The 21,146-nt window shown below is 41.5% G+C and overlaps 1 protein-coding gene across 5 annotated transcripts in view; it reads left to right on the forward strand.

Moving 5' to 3' along the window:
• The first annotated feature begins 624 nt into the window (after window positions 1-624).
• Window positions 625-21,146, forward strand: part of sema6e (sema domain, transmembrane domain (TM), and cytoplasmic domain, (semaphorin) 6E) — a 130,594-nt gene continuing 110,072 nt past the window's right edge. For 4 of the 5 annotated variants that reach the window (XM_024385820.2, XM_024385819.2, XM_024385823.2 and 1 more), the window contains exon 1: window positions 625-845. The gene's annotated coding sequence lies outside the window, so the exon portion shown is untranslated. The remainder of the gene's footprint in view (window positions 846-21,146) is intronic. The other variant, XM_024385818.2, reaches the window with a different exon arrangement.

Genomic DNA, 21,146 nt, shown 5'->3' on the forward strand with positions numbered 1-21,146 from the left:
TTTGAACCTAAAAGGCCTACTGAAAACAGAAATGGCTCTGTGCAGCCTGTACTAAGTCGGCTGCTTTTTTTCTTTGATAATTTAAAGAACAGTTTTATTGTTGAACCATTATTACAATACAAAGGACACTATTTTATGTGAAAACTGAAAATGCTATTATAATGGCATGATGTATGTAATTACAGGGAGGTACAAGCAAAACATGGAGTAAGTTAGGTCCATGCAATTTAATATTAATAACTGAAGACAACAGAGAAACTTGTTGACAGAATGAAAGTATTTTTTAATAATCTTATATGTGGAGCAAGGTAACCAGCCTCAGAAAGAAGGTTAATGATATATCAATTTAAATGCCCTTGTCTGAAATCTCATTGGCGGAGAGACTGGCTGCAGGCTCGGGTTGCAAGGATCCAGATGTGTAGGCATCCAACAACTGGACAAAAGTGAGATGTTGAGGGAGGAGTCTAATGAAAAGGTTTGAACAAAACACGTCTCAAACAAGGTTTTTTAAAAAAGAATTTTAAAAAACCCGTCTCAAACGAGGTCTGGTACTATCCCTCCCCCTGTCATTGGACCGACTGCCTGCCAATTCAACACACTAGGGCGTGTATTATCCTATGCTGCTCTTCGCTGGGTGAGGTATGTTGTGATTGCAGTCCAGCTCGAGCGTGCGTGGGTCTCTGTCATGACAAGGGGCGCTCTTTCGCAGCTTTCGCGCTCTGGGAATACAAGCATTTTTGGAAAAAATAACTCATCCCGTCTTTACGCTTCTGTAACACTGGTCTCTGTCCTGCTAGAATCAAATTATTGTCAACGAAACAAGATAGCCAAAACGAAAGAAAAAGGTAAGAATTATACTACGGCACTTTCTCTTTATCAAGCGTTGATTATTTGATTCCGCTAGTGCTAGGGCAAAAACCAAAACGGGTAGGTGGTATAAACTGGCCAAACATGTTATGAATGGTAGGACTTCCTATAAGTACCTACTTAGAACTAGAATACGACATCGTTTTGTTTTAAATAGCCCAATGTCCTCTATGTAGACACTGGGGCAAACTTGTGGCAACACAAAATACTCCGAATGCGCAAGTTAAATGTAGGTGCAGCCACGGAGACAGTCGGCTACTGAAGGAGTTAGTTATTTGAATCAGCTGTTTCGTGCTAGGGCAAAACGAAAACGTGCACCCAGGAAGGGCCCCAAGACCGAGATTGGGAAACCGTGTCCTAAACCATTGGCTTCAGCTCGATCATCTTTTCAGCATGCGAAAAGAGCATTTGTCATCAAATAAATATGCCAAAAATAGTATACTAGGAATACTATCCGTTTTTGGATAGGCTATATGACTGTTTTTGTCGTTGTGCAGACACGTCTGTTTGTATTTATGTAGGCTATAGTTTACAGAAATTAAAACGAGACTTTAATGGTCTATATAATAGACCTGCAACCATACATGTCTTTCAAACACTGTTATATAATCTCACTGGGTCATTTGAACAAGGTGAATACAAGATCGTTTTTGTAGAAAATTGTTGCCAGTCTTAAAGAGTAAGTTGAAATGCATAGCTGCGTGCGCCAAGATGTATCGAGTTGGGTGATTTCACAGATTTCGCAGTCCTTTGTGTGGCGTGACAAACTTGTTGTTGTAGGCCTAGATTGACCTTACTTGGTTCACCAGCTTTATATTATAGAGCAATGTCTTGTCATTTTGACAGCTGCTTAATTAAAATGCGCATTGGGTGATTTTAGTTGTGGATGACTTTGAATTTTCCACAACAACTGCAGTCTGTGATCTGCTGGTTATCTGTCATAATGCAATGAAACAAATGATGATGCCTTTGATTGTATGTTTAGGCTGATTCTTAAATTGTTTTATGTTTTTTGAGTTTGTGCACATATTTATAGCCTGAAAATACAGCTAGAGGCTATCAATAACAGTGATTCGAATTACATGTTGATATTCGTTTTTTCATGCAGTCTTCAATGCGTTTTGGTAAACACTAGCCAAAATATAATAGCCAATATTGTGTCGAATTAGCGAGAATAATGTCCAATAGTTCCAGATATAGGAGGACATTGAAGGTGACAGTCTGTGTGTAGTCTACAGACCTCGATTGAGACAAAAATAGGCTATCTTTTTATGCTCTTTAGAACCACTCTCAGCTATGGGGGGGGTTAAAGGGTTGAAAGGAATGTGAGTCTTATTTAGTACATTTAGTAATTGCCTGCTTTTCTCAAGTCTAGTAACCTGGCCAGCAGGTAGGTTAGACAAGCTAATCCAACTTGATTGATAGCCTGAAATGGCGAGATTGGGAGTCTATCTAGCTGGCTAACTAAAGCCAACATCATACAGTTGCAAGGTTAGTACTATCAATCAAATGTATTTATAAAGCCCTTTTTACATCAGCGGATGTCACAAAGTGCAATACAGAAACCCAGCCTAAAACCCCAAACAGCAAGCAATGCAGATGTAGAAGCAAACAAACAACACATGTTTGTTTTATTTATTCATGAAGAAGAAATCAATAGGCTACATAGCTTGATCACGTTCATTTATAAACATACCTCCTGTCCAACACCATCAGCTAAAATCAAATAAAACACTGTGTGTCACTCTACACTCTCCTCCTCCACTGACGATACTCCACGCGCTAGAGTATAGTGGCATGCCTTTCTTTTTCTCTGTGCACTTGGGAAGGGACCACTTACTAGGGAGAATTGTGGGGGGCGGGGGGTACTCTTTGCCTAGTCCAGTCAGTGTGTCCCATCTGCAAAATGCTGCTGACAGTTCTTTTTATAAATGATTTGGATAAAACATGGGCTTAAAAATTAAGATGACTAATTAATTTAACATCTGAAACATCTCACAACACGACATCTGAGGGGGCACTTGCCTTTGTGCCCCCTATGGGCATGCCGCCACTGACAGCATGCACAACTAACGTGTTTCCCATCCATAATAGTTTTGGTGATGTGTGATAACTGCGTCTATATTCCAATGTTTTAGAAGAAATGTAAATATTCATGTTAATTTGGTGCAAAACTCACTGACTCTTGGGTATCATTATCTTACAGTACAAACAAGGTTGTTTTTCTCCTTTTTAAATGTTTCTTGCTGCAGATATTTTTATTAAAAACAATCTTCACCCCCATCTTTGACATGTTAAAAAGGAAACCAAAGTTGCAGTTGGTATCCTAGTTTTTCACAGGTCCTTGTCGTCAGGGCTAGGCTGCTCTGTCAGAGAAAATGACAGTACTGTTATACAGTAGGTGTTTTAGATGTCATAGCCTAATCAACAAGTGGTGATATTGCTTCCCTTCAACAGAGTTGGAATATCCTACTGGTTTGTTGTGTTTTCTGGATTTATCATTTTTGAATAATATGTTTATATTATTTGTAACTCCTACCCAACCATTATGCCCTCTCGGAACTCTTTTTACCTTGCTCACTTCCTTTCGCTCTCTCTCTTTCTCATTTCCTACCTCCAGAAACACACATCTCCGCTTTCTTATTACCCAACCCCATTCAATAAGTAACTCAGGTCTTGCATGCTGGTGGGTGATGGCTGTAAATGACTGGAGCTGAGAGAGGCGAGTGTCGGCAGCCCGCTCCCTTTCCGTCGGCTCCCAAATTGTATGTAGTCCGGTTCTCATTTCAGCCCTGAAAGAGCCGGCGTTCGGTTAGCATGGCTAATGGTGCATTCAGACCACGGTGTAATTTTATTTCCTATTTCCGATGGTGCTGTAGTTTTTGTATTAAATGACAGGAGGTCTGCTGCAGGGCTGAGCTGGGCTGTGATGTGTGGATGGCTGTGTCTCCTTAATGGTCCGCGGGGTAATGAGAGTAGAAATAGGCTCTGTCCCAGGGGCCCAGGACTATGGTCCTGTGGGACGTACAGTACAGCCTATACCTCCCAGTCCACGGTCACCCCTGTGATGCAGATATTCCCTCATCCAACTCTGCTGCCTCTCCAACTGTTCCAACAGTTGGAGAACTGGCTTCAGAACTGGCCCAGACTCAAGTTACTGTACTGTTTAGAGAAGCAACTGTCTTTTGAGTCAACTGTCTTCCGCAGAAGACTGTGGTACCATTATACTATCCATAATATTATATTGAATGGTTTCGATTAGGATCCTGATAGAGCCCAGACACCCTGGCACATATCAATTGCAGTGGTTGAATTACTGCAATCTGCCCCTTCTGTGTTGATAACTTCCATTTTGAGATCAATATGACTTTTATAGTATCTTTCTTTAAAAGCATTGTAAGTGTGGAGTATTGACAGTAACCATCTGTCTGAGGTGACTCTGAATTACTACCTACGGCACTGGAGGGCTGCTGGAGTTTAAGAAATGGGCAGTGTGACTGTGTTTGGCTTGAAGGAGCAACAGTTAATCTTCGGCTCCCACCCTCAGCATATGGGACTTTGTTTGGCCCTGCACCGGAGTGAAGCACTGGACTGTGGCACCTCATATTTCATATTGATGGTAGTTTGTTACCCATGGCAACTGGGCAGCCAATGGGGACCCCATATCTGGCTTAGTGGGGAAAGTAAGGAAAGGAGGGTTTTGCGAGGCCGTGCCGTCTTCCACCCTCCCTGTCTGCCTGCCTCGGTTCAGCGACAGGTTCCTGAACCCTGGGGAGTGAATTATTACCTGTCAGCCCCAGAGCCTCCCCATCATCCATAACCCAAGGCTGACACGGGACAGGCCTGTCCCAGCTATCTGCTGAGACCACCAGGCCTTGGCCTTTAGGTTTGGCCCCTCCAATGAGCATTGGGGGAAAATCACATGAACATATTGCATTAAAAAGGGTGGGTTGAGGAAAGCCTCATGGCTTTGCTATGGCAGCTGAAGGGGGTCTTCAATCATTGTCCGGGACCAGTAGGGGGAAATGTATTTTACTGTGTTTTAGCTGTTTGCTCTTCACAATGCAGAAACTTGTTTTACTGAGTCCTTATTACAATGCTAAGCGTCACTGTATTTGGTCATCATAGATTTTTCATGATTTATTGGATTTTCTAGTATTGGTTTGAATATCACCTCTTCATTTATTTTTCATTTATTTTTCTGTATATCTGTGTTCATTTCAGCACACCAGGACCTTGGTGCCCAAAATAACTATCTGGTTTAATTGACTGTGTTCAATATTGACACTGTTTTATCCTATTAGCCCCATCAGTAGCAGTCATTTAAATAGAGTCCTTGACAGGGCAGTAATTAGCTCTGATTCTAAAAACAGGCGAGTGATGGCTGCCCTCCTGTCACACTGCCGCGGTTAGCACAGTACGGGTAATTATCCCAGAGCTGATGAGTGCGTGAATTTGGGAGGAAAAAGAGCAGAGTTCAACCAAAGGGTAGGATGGAGAAAAAAAATAAAAAAGGTTGCAGACCACACTCTGGACAAGTGACAGGCCTCAGTCCTCCTTTCCAGACTGGCTGTCTTCCTGTGGTTTTATAAAGCCTTTTTCAGCAGTGTTAACCCCTTGTCAAACATGGTCTTAGGCTGCTCAGCTAACCTGCAGCAGCCACGGGCAGAGACTGCTGGGTAACTGTCTGGTTAAGCTCCATGAACTGAAGTGGAAGGGTTCCAGCAATTACAGAGGGCAGTATAACCTGTGTCAGCAGATAGTATCATATTTATGTATTCAGGTCCGTAAAGGTTTCCCAACCCTTAGTCTTTGTATGTGAACATGTTTTCATCCTACTTTATTTGTTATATTAGTATGTAAATCCTGCTGTCTGAGTGGCTTGTCTATGTTTGTTTGTAATTGGGTGATTTGGGAAGGTGCTTCAATCTGCATTTTGAGTAATCCTTTTAGATTCCATTATCTTTTTGTCTTCCTCAAAAGAGATTGGCCACACACACAGCTGTTTGATTAGTGTGATGGGAAGTTTTTGCCCAGTACACTCAGGGCTGGTAAGGGAGAATAGTTTTGGGCAAGAAATACATCCTGTTGAGATTAAACTTATTTCCCTTTCATGCATATTTCATCTGAGGAGGTAGCTACTTCATTTGCACATTGAGTCTCATCACTGAGGATTACTGAGCGATGACTAAGACGGTTGCCTTTTTTATACTCACATTTAACTGCGACACCGACAATCCCCCAGAGCCCCCAATGAACCATAACAAACACAAGGGCCTATATGCAATATTCAGGCATTGAGATACCTATTGGTACTGTATGTATATAATAGTATCAGTAAACTTGAATCAAAACATTTTCCCATTGGCTACTTAATGCAGGAAGCAATATACACTGCTCAAAATAATAAATGGAACACTAAAACACTAAAATAACACATCCTAGATCTGAATGAATGAAATTTTCTTATTAAATACTTTTTTCTATACATAGTTGAATGTGCTGACAACAAAATCACACAAAAATGATCAATGTAAATCAAATTTATCAACCCATGGAGGTCTGGATTTGGAGTCACACTCAAAATTAAAGTGGAAAACCAGACTATAGGCTGATCCAACTTTGATGTAATGTCCTTAAAACAAGTCAAAATGAGGCTCACTAGTGTGTGTGGCTTCCACGTGCCTGAATGACCTCCCTACAACACCTGGGCATGCTCCTGATGAGGTGGCGGATGGTCTCTTGAGGGATCTCCTCCCAGACCTGGACTAAAGTATCCGCCAACTCCTGGACAGTCTGTGGTGCAACGTGGCATTGGTGGATGGAGCGAGACATGATGTCCCAGATGTGCTCAATTGGATTCAGGTCTGGGGAACGGGCAGGCCAGTCCATAGCATCAATGCTTTCCTCTTGCAGGAACTGCTGACACTCCAGCCACATGAAGTCTAGCATTGTCTTGCATTAGGAGGAACCCAGGGCCAACCGCACCAGCATATGGTCTCACAAGGGGTCTGAGGATCTCATCTCGGTACCTAATGGCAGTCAGGCTACCTCTGGCGAGCACATGGAGGGCTGTGCGGCCCCCCAAAGAAATGCCACCCTCACCGTGACTGACCCATCGCCAAACCGGTCATGCTGGAGGATGTTGCAGGCAGCAGAACGTTCTCCACGGCATCTCCAGACTGTCACGTCTGTCACATGTGCTCAGTGTGAACCTGCTTTCATCTGTGAAAAGCACAGGGCGCCAGTGGCGAATTTGCCAATCTTTGTGTTCTCTGGCAAATGCCAAACGTCCTGCACGGTGTTGAGCTGTAAGCACAACCCCCACCTGTGGACGTCGGGCCCTCATACCACCCTCATGGAGTCTGTTTCTGACTGTTTGAGCATACACATGCACATTTGTGGCCTGCTGGAGGTCATTTTGCAGGGCTTTGGCAGTGCTCCTCCTGCTCCTCCTTGCACAAAGGCGGAAGTAGCGGTCCTGCTACTGGGTTGTTGCCCTCCTACGGCCTCCTCCACATCTCCTGATGTACTGGCCTGTCTCCTGGTAGCGCCTCCATGCTCTGGACACTACGCTGACAGACACAGCAAACCTTCTTGCCACAGCTCGCATTGATGTGCCATCCTGGATGAGCTGCACTACCTGAGTCACTTGTGTGGGTTGTAGACTCCGTCTCATGCTACCACTAGAGTGAAACCACCGCCAGCATTCAAAAGTGACCAAAACATCAGCCAGGAAGCATAGGAACTGAGAAGTGGTCTGTGGTTATCACCTGCAGAACCACTCCTTTATTGGGGGTGTCTTGCTAATTGCCTATAATTTCCACCTGTTGTCTATTCCATTTGTACAACAGCATGTGAAATTTATTGTCAATCAGTGTTGCTTCCTAAGTGGACAGTTTGATTTCACAGAAGTGTGATTGACTTGGAGTTACATTGTGTTGTTTAAGTGTCCCTTTATTTTTTTGAGCAGTGTATATTTTGCAGCAATCTTTTTACTCTACTGCTCATCTTCTCATAGAATGCAGGTTAACGAAACAAGCCCTCCTGTGAATTGCTGCTGGCCGCACACACATTATTGATTGGCGCAGTCCTAGAGGGGCTAAAGGTGCAGTGGTTTTTGTTCCAAATGATCTCTTAATCACTTCATAATGAGGGTAGCCTCCCGCCATCCTGCCTCATTGATTAGCTGCCCATGTTGAAACTGAAGCAATCCGTCCCTTCACTTCACTGAATGTTTACTTTGGATTCACTGGTGTTTTGGCTTAGCTGTATCCAAAATCCTTATAATGGGTTTATTAAGTTGATTTTGTTTCTGGTGGCGCATTCATACAGTTTTTGTATAGTCTATTTTTGTGATCATGCAATGGATTTCACTGTAGCTGAAAACCATCTAGTTCCTGCATGATTTCAAAATATATGTTTTTATTTTTAGGCTAGAATTAAAGTGCAAAACTGAATCTCCTAACCACATCCCAGGAATTGAAATGTGGGTGCATGCTGGAGCTTGTTGTTCTTGGAAATCGACCCACAATTTCTTAGCATGCAGGAAAGATCTGTTCTTCAGAGAGAAAATGTGTGAGAGGAGGACATTAGTAAAAGAGGGAGAGAGATTTGGAAATAGGCAGGGTAAGTAGGAGAATAACATCAACAAAAATGTAATTTGATCATCTTAAAATCCATCCTTCATGCCATATAATACATGTAATCCTTATGCATTTAGGGCCCGATTCAGACTTAGGGAATGTATGCCTTTCTTAAGCACGCCTTTACTAGGCACTTCTCAGTAGTTGTTATTCAGACTTATCTTATGCAGGTGCATAACAGGCTTATCAGGTGTGATTACCTTGCTGACACTGAAATACATTTATTCAATCTCTGGAAACCCTTCCACTTGCTGGCCAACAGATTTTCTTGTGGAGATTTCATTCAATAGAGTTTTCAGTACATTTATCTGAAATCATCCCTTTAAATACTTTAACGTTTTAATTATAATTTTCTTGACAGACTCACTAGAATATACACTGAGTGTACAAAACATTGTACATGTGTACATTCTCTTTCCGTGGCATAGACTGACCAGTGAATCCAGTTGAAAGCTATGATCCTTTATTGATGTCATCTGTTAAATCTACTTCAACAAAGGAGGCTGACACAAAATGTGCAGAGCAACAGATGGGCTACAGCTAGTCAGCTAACAGTCCAGTACAACATTGGTGCCCAAAGACCAATAAAAGAATGCACAACTCATTTTACCTTGACACGAATGGGGTATGGAGGTCGATAACCTTACGGAGTTCCATTTCTTTCAGCAAAAAACTAAGTGTGCTAAATGGAGAAAACACTGGAGAATCAGAAAAACATTGCCTGGTCTGATGAATCCCGGTTCCTGCTGTTTCACGCTGACAGGAGGACTAGGGTATGGAGAACCACATGAGTACATGCATCCATAATGCAGTGCGTCAACATTGCAGGTTGGTGGTGTGATGTGAGGTGTATTTTCATGCCACGTATTGGGCCTCTTGATAAAAGTGGAGCCACAGGATTTCTGAACGTCATTGCCAATCAGGTGCATCCCTTCATTTTTTTTCAGCACGTTAAATGCCTCATGCCACAAGGCTTGTTCAGGAATGGTTCCAAGAACATGACGGTCAATTCAGTTTACTGCAATGGCCACCCTGTCACCAGATCTCAATCCAATAGAGCATCTGTGGGATGAGATGGAATGATCTATTCAGAGTAGAGATCCACTACCAGCCAACTTGACACAACTGTGGAAAGCATTGTAGTCAACAGCGGTTTGATTCATCATGAATGTTTCCATGTTCAATTCATGAAATATTGGAAGGTGAGAAAAGGGTACAATAGGGGTTGAACAGCAGTCTTATCAATATACCTTAATTATCCTCACTAATTCCGGAACTGTGATGACAACGATCCCGTCGTCATGAACCATGCTCCAGGTTTAAACTGCTATTGTCGTGACTTTGCTTTCATTAATCGAACGACTGTTATTTATTTAATCAACTAACTATGTTTAATTGTTACTCGATTTTTAAATTAATCATGCAACAATTAACTCATTAGGATTTGGGGCACCACAGAAGAGGTTGTTACCATCCCCCGAATGAAACTCTATAAGGCTCCCGAGTGGCGCAACGGTCTAGAGCACTGCATCTGTGTTAGATGCATTACTACAGTCCCTGGTTCAAATCCAGACTGTATCACATCCGGCTGTGATTGGGAGTCCCATAGAGCTGCGCACAATTGACCCAGCGTCGTTCGGGGTAGGCCATCATTTTAAATAAGAATTTGTTCTTAACTGACTTGCCTAGTTAAATAAAAAAATTATATATTTCATGGATAAACAGTCATCTTATTAATCATTACCTCTTATCATATCATCATTCTGACCAAATTGAACATGTTTCATTATTTATTTGAGGCTAAATTGATTTTATTGATGTATTATGTTACGTTAAAATAAGTGTTCATTCAGTATTGTTGTAATTGTCGTTATTACAAATAAAGAAATTTGTCCGAATAATCTGTATCGGCTTTTTTTGGTCCTCCAATAATCGGTATCGGCGTTGAAAAATCATAATCGGTCAACCTCTATTGTCAACCATTGCCAAGCTGATCTGAACCATCTGATCCTCACAGGACAGTATGTATGGTCTGTGCTCCATGAATGATTCAAATAGGCTACATGTCCCAAATTATGGAACAACGTGTAATATTAGCCTAATGTAAAACACTATTGACCCTCAGGAACAACCTCACGGACTTGACAGACAAAAGAAAGGTAAACTAACAATGTAAGGGAACGATGCAAAATGTATCAAAAATAAAACACAATCTTGATTAGAGAAGTATTCAACCCTCTGAGTCAATACATGTTAGAATCACCTTTCGCAGCAATTACAGCTGTGAGTCTTTCTGGGTAAGTCTCTAAGAGCTTTGTACACCTGGATTTGTTCATGATCGTTGCTAGACAGCAATTTTCACGACTTGCCATAGATTTTTCAAGACATTTTTAAGTTAACGGTAACTAGGCCACAGAGGAGCATTCAATGTCGCCTTGGTAAGCAACTCCAGTGTGTATTTGTCAATGTGTTTTATGTCTGTTGGAAAGCAGACTGAACCAGGTTTTCCTCTAGGAAATGGCCTGTTTGGCTCTATTCTGTTTCTTTTAATCCTGGAAGAAACTCCAATGCAGCCACCACCATGCTTAAATATATTCACAGACGTGTTGTGTTGGATTTGTCCCAAACATAATGCATTGTATTCAGGACATTTTCTGCAGTTCTACTTTAGTGCTTAATTGCAAACAGGATACATGTTCTTTTCACTTTGTCATTTAGGTTAGTATTGTGGAGTAACTATGTTTTTGATCCATCCTTAGAGTTTAATGGCTGTGACAGGGGAAAACTAACTGTTTTAATGTCAGCATTGGCCTCATGGTGAAATCCCTGAGCGGTCTCCTTCCTCTCCGGAAACTGAGTTAGGAAGGACGCCTGTATCTTTTTAGTGACTGGGTGTATTGATACACCATCCAAAGTGTAATTAATTACTTAAACATGATCAAAGGGGATATTCAGTGTCTGTATTTTTATTTCTACCCATCTACCAATGGGTCCCTTTCTTTGCGAAGCATTGGAAAACCTCCCCGGTCTTTGTGGTTGAATCTGTTTTTGAAATTCACTGCTCGACTGAGGGACCTTACAATTATCTGTATGTGTGTGGGGTACAGAGATGAGGTAGTCATTCAAAAATCATGTTAAACACTATTATTATTGTCCATGCAACTTATGTGACTTGTTAAACTCTTTTTCTCAACTTATTTAGGCTTGCCATAAGAAAGGGGTTGAATACTTATTGACTCAAGACATTTACATTTGACATTTTTAATACATTTCTGAAAACATAATTCCACATTGACTTTCTGGGGTGTTGTGTGACACAATCTCAATTTAATGCATTTAAAATTCAGGCTGTAACACAACAACATTTAGAAAAAGTCAAGGGGTGGTGTCAATACTTTCTGAAGGCACTGTAGGCCTATTTCTCTGGGTATTGCTGATGGTGGCTACTGATAGTGGCTAATATTTAATATGATTGAAATTGTTAAAAAAAATGTCCGGCCATATAATTAATTCTAGAGTGCACACATCAACTCGGTAGGTTCGCCGCTACTGTCAGTGTGTACTGGGTTTCACAGGCTACAGCCTCGGCTTGGGTCTCCAAATTTCAGACCCACAAATTATAAAGCCTTAGGCCTAGAATTCTGAATAACGTCAGAGCTATTTTATACTTCACTGTGGAAAAGAGTACGAAATACCTGTCATGTTGACATGCTTTTTAGTTTGCAGAAATATGACTGATTTTACATTAGTCACCAGCGATCATAAGGTAAAATAGATTTTAAACAATTGCCGTGTATATGTACAATTCCCTTATCCAAACGGATTACTCAAATAGCTCTGTAAATTAGTGCATGGAGAATAGTGTTTATTTCTATTCGAAAAAAGAAAGTTGTTGTTGCACTTGGAACCGACAGGTTGCTTGACCTTATTCATCATTTCATTTTGCATGAAGGTGTTGAAGTCAATGAAATGAATTCAACGCCAGAATACACCTCTGCCACTACCTTCCTTTCTTTGATCTCTACCCCAAATGTATAGTGGCTGAATAGCATGCTATTCTCATGCGTAACATCAGAATACGTCTATAGAGAAAAGCGTATAAGAATAAAATTACGTTCCCTTTTATGCACGCTTAACTTTGGTTGAAATTCCCCCCTATTAGTCTTTGTTTGTGTTCTTAAAATCTATGGCACAGTTATTGTGTCTGTTCTCACAGATATAGCCTATACCGCAAAGCAATAATCTCATGGGGGGGAAAAAATCTATTTAGAGTTTTGCTACTGGAGAACTTATTCTGAGTCATGATCATGTCTCAAAGTAGCTTATTGCAGTTTTTGGAAATTAGGATTTTTATGGGCCCGACACGTGAAATGAAGCAGGAAATTAAAAACCTAAGATTGTTTTTCCCGCTTAAAGCCGCTGCTTCATGCAGTAATGCCTCATCATACCCGATTCAGGCTCTGCACGCACTCAAAAGGTGACTGGTATTCATTTACACAAAGTGTTTTGATTAAACCTCTTATTTTAGATATTTTTTTGAATGGTATCATGCAACTATAGAAAAATACATATATTAGTCTGTCACACATTGGTGTTAAATGACATGCATACTGCCAATTGGGTTTTTATTAGCTTGTTCAAAACCCTGCATCGAATTTCCCAACTATCCATAAATAGCTGTCTTGTTCGACCTTGTTACTGGAAACTTGTCCGGGGTCTATCAAGACTTAGCATGTACTGTACTATATGCACTTAGGGAAGGGATGACAATGGATCGCATTCAAGTGTTGGCTAGTCCTCGCTTTGTTTAACGTCTGTGTGTGTATTTATGCATGTGTGAGGGTTGGTGTATGTGCTGGTTTTTACAGTAGAAGTCTACATCTCTGGGTGGTGATAATGCTATCAGTCGTTTGGTTTGGACGAGGTGCAAGATTAGTTCAGTAACAGACTCCTATCGCAGTCATTTTCCTGGGTTTCTCTGAACTCCAGCCCCTTTCGCCTGAATCAGGGTTATTTTTAAACCGGTCTGTGGGGGTAGAGGTCCAGGGGTAATGTCATATAATTCTACCAGTGTGCGTACAATTGCCCCCCCCGCCCCCCTTCTCACCTCAATCGTCCCATTCCACGGGTGTGCCAGTTAACCATGTGGTGACTCATCCACGCAGCTGTGTGTGTGTGTGTGTGTGGTGGGTATTTGTGTGTTATAACGGCTGTTACGATGTTTACCATGTGTTTCGTCTTACACAGATACAGTAAACATATTTGTGTTGACGCATACAAACGCACTCCTACAGGTTCTCTTTCTCCTGCCCAGTGCCTCCAAGGCGGCTTCATTTGATCCTCCTTTATTGCTTTCCCATATTATCTCTCTGCCTCGACAGTCTCTCCCTGAGGGGTGATCACTGGTGACTGACGGTATGAAAGACAACTCAAGGTAAACAAGTCTCCAACTGCAGAGCCTGATACTGCTTTAATGCCTCGTCTCAGAGAGAGGAGTGGGAGAGGAGTGAGCGATGGAGAGAGGTACAGTAAACCGGGTATATCTTTAGTCACCTAATTTGAAGGGACCCAAATAGCCAACACAGTGGAAATGACCCCTACCTCCCACTCACACTCTAAGGCATGGTTCCATTACCTACTATTATAATCACAGTCTGTGTCCGTGACCATTAGATGGTCACAAAAAAAAAGGTTCCAACAAACAGTATCTCAAGACGCTTGTCTGATTTGGAAAAAGTGCTAAGAAATGTCTGTTTAGATGTCTAATGGAGTCGGTAATGGAGAGAGACTGACTGCGCTCTGAGGGACATATATCGGACACTCAGGTCAGTGATTGCATTGAGACGACCATTCACACACAAGACCTTTTTAATTATGTTATTTTAATTAACCAGCTAGCATTATGTCTATGTCCATTTGTCTACCCCCTCGCCTTGGCAGACTAGGCTGAAATTCGCAGGCATTGTGTTCACTTGGCTTCCGAGGTCCCTGCCTCCTCCTATATTTTCCTTTCAAATATTTTTTTTTCCTCTTTTAGGTTAGCATGATAATACCCCACTGGTGGAGGGTGGTGAGGTGTCAGCACAGGGTTGCTAATCACATTAACCCTGTGCTCCGCCTGGTTATTATTATACTAAATGCACCAACTAACAGTCTGAATTCTGGCATTATTCTCCAATATCAATGGGGTAAGAAAGGGGGAAGGAGCACAATGGCAAATTGTGGGCTATGTCTTGCTCCCTGGTGTCCCACACTATTGTTCCATGGATCTTTCCCCAGTGTAATTATGCTATGCTAATACCCTCCCCTTGGTCCCCAGTTATACCAGCAGCAGGGTTGTTCAGCCTTCATGTTTAGACTGTGCTGTGTCACGTTGTTGTAGATAGAGTGAAACTAGAGCGAAGTTAATTTTAAAAAATTATAGTAATTGTCCTCCAGTGCCAGCCCTGAAACATGAGCATATCCTGGACTGTTTCTCAAGACACTCTCGGTGGGGGTTTGATGGGAAAATCATTGGCTGAGCTTGTCGCCATGGTTTCAGCATCAGGGTTAGGTGTGGGTCAGACCACCTTGAACTCCTCCGCTGGATTGATTGTGTTGGCCTTGACAGGGTTAGACCGCTGATCCCCCCTTGACATGAGGACTTTGTTAAAACCTGACACAGGCAAACCCCTGTCATGGTCTGAGGAGAGCCGGGTGAGGTCAGGAGTTAAGGTGGAGTTGTGGCTTGACCTGAATACTGATTGAATTTCTTTGGGGCTATCTGGGGAAGGAGGCCATGTTAGGGGGGGGGGGGTCAAGTCATTTACCTTACCCACTGTTAAGACATAAGAGTATGGGAATTTGGTGAAGGAATGGTGAGAGACGAGTAGTCATAACATGCCTCTCCCTTATGCTGGACTGTGCGTGTGCTCCTTGTGATTTCACTCTCACTGACCCACAATACTACACTGACCCACAATACTACACTGACCCACAATAATAGACAGCTGAGAGGAGGAAGGACCTTTACAGGGTACTCTATGTGCCCGATGAACATGTACTTGGTATTCCGTAGGAATGCTCATCTCTGGTCAGTTCTTTTAACATTTGATGTAGAGCTGAAAAACTCCCTTGCTAGTCTTGCATTTTCTCCTAGTCTTTTGACAATGGGATGACATGCACAAGAGAGCTCTAGGGTTTTAGCTTGAACTCAACTGATGATATTTGGATGATCTTTGGGTGGCAATTTGTTGCTCACAAATGGATGGTTCTTGATGCATTTCTAGAGGAAGGGCTCAATTATCTGCCCAAAGTCTACATTTTAATTGACTGTTTTAAATGTCTCTCCTCTTCTCAAGTAATCAGAGATATCATCAACATTGTCAGAACAGAAATTCTGGCACTCTCGCTTTAAGTAGTTTGAGGTGGTCCGTGACATTGAACTGCAAACCGTTGTTACTACATATTTGCTAATATTGAGTGTAACAGAAATTAGGGGAGCTTGAAACATATGCTTGATCAACGACCATTCTGGAGCCCCTGTGTTAAATCTTCACGGGGAGGGGTTGGACAATGGGCACCACCCGCGGGGACATGGTGGTCCACAGCTGTAGATGATCCCAATATCTTAATTCCGAGCCCTGGTCCTGATCCGGGATAATGAGCAGCTAAGTCTTCCCGCTTTAGTCTCTGTGATTAATCAAACTGCACCCAGGTCAGTGGGGGGGACACAGGGTTTGGAAGATATCTGTCCTCTCCTAACCGCCATCCCTATCCTTCATCTCTTCCTCCACTTGGCGAGATCTGTGGTTGTTGTCATTTGTGTTATTTTGCTGGTTAATGAAGCTTTTCTGGTTCCTTTGGAGATGTGGTTGTGGAATCTCCTCTTTCACTGTTGAAGGTCCATATTCAGAATCGATGCAGAATCGCACATGCTCATGTTAACACATGTTAACATGCAGGAGTGTGAGCTGCTTGTTTGTCCTTCCAATCATATATGGAAGCACCTGAAAAGAGTAGAATAAAGTTGCAAATAAAACAAACATCCTGTAAAATGTTTCAGCTGCCAGAGTTGTACATGATTACGTACCAAGTTGTGATTACGAGCAGTGGATTGTGTAATGGTGTTTACATGTTAACTCAGAGTTGAGAGGAAGCCCAGGCTGGCCAGTTTTGTTACCTCTCTGGTGGTGGAATCGTTCCTCTACTCATGTTACCCAATCAGAAGAGATTATGCTAGCACCGTTGTCTCAAAGCCCTCTCAGATCTTTTTTTCCTTCCAATTTACATTTCCATTTTTCCCTTTTTTTTTTAGGTGTTTAGCTTATGCTACTCTTATGCTGGCTCGCGTATCGTACTTTTAAATTGAGACCATTTTTGGATTTTTTTGAAGGAAAATAAGATTGAGCTCCACATACAATATGTTAAGAGCCTTGAAAGTTTACTGAACACAGATGCTTGCTTTTTCCCTTACTCCAGGAAAATATATTTTGAAATTGCATTGACAAGTTGATCGCAGTGCACCAATCAGATAGTATGAGCATCCTAACAAGTGGCTTATTGATCTGTGGTGTTGATTCAACTGTGCAACCTTCCCTTCCTTTCCGAAGGAAAATAAAATGCATAGCCCTACCCTCAAAAATAAATCTACTGGGCATTTGGGAGCAATTTGAAGTCTGGGACCTTTTAGTGCTTTGGAGTTAATCATGTTTTGCTGTTGAACTTGAAATGGAATTTGGTTTCACTGCACACAAGCGTTGAATATGTTATTATTTTGTTGTTCTTTCCCAGGCTGTGCTTTGACTTCTGAACTGATCCATTACAGCTCTTACAGATGGCAAGTACCAGCATTCATCGATCAACATTTTGCTACAGACCAAAAAAGAGCAAAACAATAGAATATTGGCCAGAAGCCCACACATATCACGCAACCCACAAATAGGCTGTTATTGATACACTACAGTTTACATTTTCTCTTTATGCTCTTGGCCCTTTTCTCTCATACTGGGGGCATAGAGAAAATAGAACAAAGTACAAATGAACAGAGCTATTATAGAATTTGAGATAATAGAGGAACCAGCGTTAGCATGTGGCTGCCAGCTGGTCTGTTTTTTATTTAGTCCAGTGGCTTCTTTTTTTTAAACAAGTCTTTACAGGTTGAAATACCTGCTGTGTTTTTGGGTAACTAGGTCACATACCCAACCTTCACCATTTGTCACAATTAGCTTTGTCTGGAATAGATAAGGTCGTAGTGTTGGATTTAGGCCAATGGCCTCTAATCATGGCCCCAAGAATGTTCAATCGCAGATGATTTTGACCGACCAAGTTCAGTCTAACTATAAATAGCCACTGCAATGGGAGGGAAAATGAACTTTCTTGAGGCTCTGCTGAATTGACTGGCAGGAGGAATTTTCCAGAACAATGACCAGGTTAATGTGTTTCCAAAATGTTAATTGTGATTGATGGCCCTCATGTTAAGCAAGACCTTGTCCCGATTTGGGATTTCTTTAGTGTATATTTTTGTGGCCAAGGACTTGGATAACCCTCATAATATGCTATAATTCACAACATGAACCGTGCACTGCAAGAGCATGGAAATGCTCTGGCATCATTTAAAAAATTGGACCTAAATCTAGGTGTCAGCCTATCCAGAGGAACAAAATCACTTACGAAACCAACAGATTGTTCTTTTTCATTGTTTGAAAGATCTCTTTGCCATATTGTCAGAGAGTGGAGAATTCAAAGAGAGAAATCCAAAGATTTCTCAAACCACTCTGTGCTGAAAGGGGAACTGGCAAAGTGAAGTCTAATTCTCTTTAAGCAGATTGCCAGAACAGATTGTGTTCTGAGATGCCCTGTGATTTGGCCATCTCCAACTCTCTCTAGGATTTGTCAACAGATTTGATTCATAATCTGCCCATTTATCAATGTAAACTAAGTGCACTTTTGTTAAATTCCCTTTCTCTGAATAGAGAAGAACCAGTCAAGAAACTTGTCTTCTTCTGCTTCGTTAGTTAATGTAATTTCTCTTCTGACATCTGAAGCATTTTTTTGCTGCAGCTCATATTATTTCCAGAGTACTTTACAGTTGCATTGGTTGTTTGGGTCTTTCCTTTACTTCAATAATCATTGTTTGCCTTCCACTATAAACCTGGCTATAGTATTGAGTTTTTTTATATATTTATATATATATATATATACACACATACATACACACACACACACACACACACACACACACACACACACACACACACACACACACACACACACACACACACATATACACACACACACACACACACACACACACACACACACACACACACACACACACACACACACACACACACACACACACACACACACACACACACACAAAAGTCGGAAGTTTACACACACCTTAGCCAAATACATTTAAACTCAGTTTTTCACAATTCCTGACATTTAATCCTAGTAAAAATTATGTTTTAGGCAAGTTAGGATTACCACTTTATTTTAAGAATGTGATATGTTGGAATAATAGTAGAGAGAACGATTTATTTCAGCTTTTATTTCTTTCATCACATTCCCAGTGGGTCAGAAGTTTACATGCACTCAATTAGTACTTGGTAGCATTACCTTTTAAAGTGTTTAACTTGGGTCAAATGTTTCGGGTAGCCTTCCACAAGCTTCCCACAATAAGTTGGCTGAAATTTGGTCCATTAATCCTGACATAGCTGGTGTAACCGAGTCAGGTTTGCAGGCCTCCTTGCTCGCACACTTTTTTTCAGTTCTGCCCACAAATTTTCTATAGGATTGAGGTCAGGGCTTTGTGATGGCCAATCCAATACCTTGACTTTGTTGTCCTTAACTTCTTGATGCACCCATCCCGTTAGCGGGATCATTTTCGTCAACATCCGCTGAGTTGCAAAGCGCCAAATTCAAATTAAATTACTAAAAATAATTAATTTTCATGAAATCACAAGTGCAATATAGCAAAACACAGCTTAGCCTGTTGTTACTCCACCTGGCGTAAGCTTACCAAGCGTTTATGTAAGGACATCTCTCTCAGCAGACAACATTACAAACAGCTAGCAGCCAAGTAGATTGGTCACGAAAGTCAGAAAATCAATAAAATGAATCGCTTACCTTTGATGATCTTCGGATGTTTGCACTCACGAGACTCCTAATACACAATAAATGTTCCTTTTATTCCATAAAGATTATTTTTATATCCAAAATATCTCCATTTCGTTGGCGCGTTATGTTCAGAAATCCACAGGCTCGAGCGGTTGGGCAGACGAAAATTGTAAATATGATCTGTAAAGTTCGTAGAAACATGTTAAACGTTTTTCATAATCAATCCTCAGGTTGTTTTTACAATATATAATCGATAATATTTCAACCGGACTGTACCTTCAATAGGAGAGAGAGAGAGAAAATGTCTGCTCCAAGCTGTTGCGCATTCAAGACGCTGCTGGCACCCAGCCATACAATGACGCGATGTGATCTTTCTCGCTCATTTTTCAAAATAAAAGCCTGAAACTATGTCTAAAGACTGTTCACAACACGTGGAAGCCATAGGAAAAGGAATCTGGTGGATATCCCTTTAAATGGAGCGAAGGCAGGCAATGGAACAGAGCTTTCAGGAAAAACAGCACTTCCGGGTTGGATTTTCCTCAGGTTTTCGCCTGCAATATCAGTGCTGTTATACTCACAGACAAAATTTGGACAGTTTTAGAAACTTTAGAGTGTTTTCTATCCTAATCTGACAATTACAGTGCCTTGCGAAAGTATTCGGCCCCCTTGAACTTTGCGACCTTTTGCCACATTTCAGGCTTCAAACATAAAGATATAAAACTGTATTTTTTTGTGAAGAATCAACAACAAGTGGGACACAATCATGAAGTGGAACGATATTTCAAACTTTTTTAACAAACCAAATACTGAAAAATTGGGCGTGCAAAATTATTCAGCCCCTTTACTTTCAGTGCAGCAAACTCTCTCCAGAAGTTCAGTGAGGATCTCTGAATGATCCAATGTTGACCTAAATGACTAATGATGATAAATACAATCCACCTGTGTGTAATCAAGTCTCCGTATAAATGCATCTGCACTGTGATAGTCTCAGAGGTCCGTTAAAAGCGCAGAGAGCATCATGAAGAACAAGGAACACACTGAAATGTGGCAAAAGGTCGCAAAGTTCAAAGGGGCCGAATACTTTCGCAAGGCACTGTATATGCATATTCTGGGCCTGAGGAATAGGCAGTTTAATTTGGGTACGTTTTTCATCCAAACATCAAAATACTGCCCCCTACACTCAACAGGTTAAGACATTTTGCCACAACTTTGGAAGTATGCTGGGGGTCATTGTCCATTTGGAAGACCCATTTGCGACCAAGCTTTAACTTCCTGACTGATGTCTTGAGATGTTGCTTCAATATATCCACATAATATTCCTTTCTCATGATGCCTTATATTTTGTGAAGTGCACCAGTCCCTCCTGCAGCAAAGCACCCCCACAACATGATGCTGCCACCCCTGTGCTTCATGGTTGGGATGGTGTTCTTCAGCTTGCAAGTCTCCCCCTTTTTCCTCCAAACATAACGATGGTCATTATGGCCAAACAGTTCTATTTTTGTTTCATCAGACCAAAAAGTACAATCTTTG

The sequence above is a fragment of the Oncorhynchus tshawytscha genome, linkage group LG23 (genome assembly GCF_018296145.1).
Source record: "Oncorhynchus tshawytscha isolate Ot180627B linkage group LG23, Otsh_v2.0, whole genome shotgun sequence".
Taxonomy (NCBI): domain Eukaryota; kingdom Metazoa; phylum Chordata; class Actinopteri; order Salmoniformes; family Salmonidae; genus Oncorhynchus; species Oncorhynchus tshawytscha.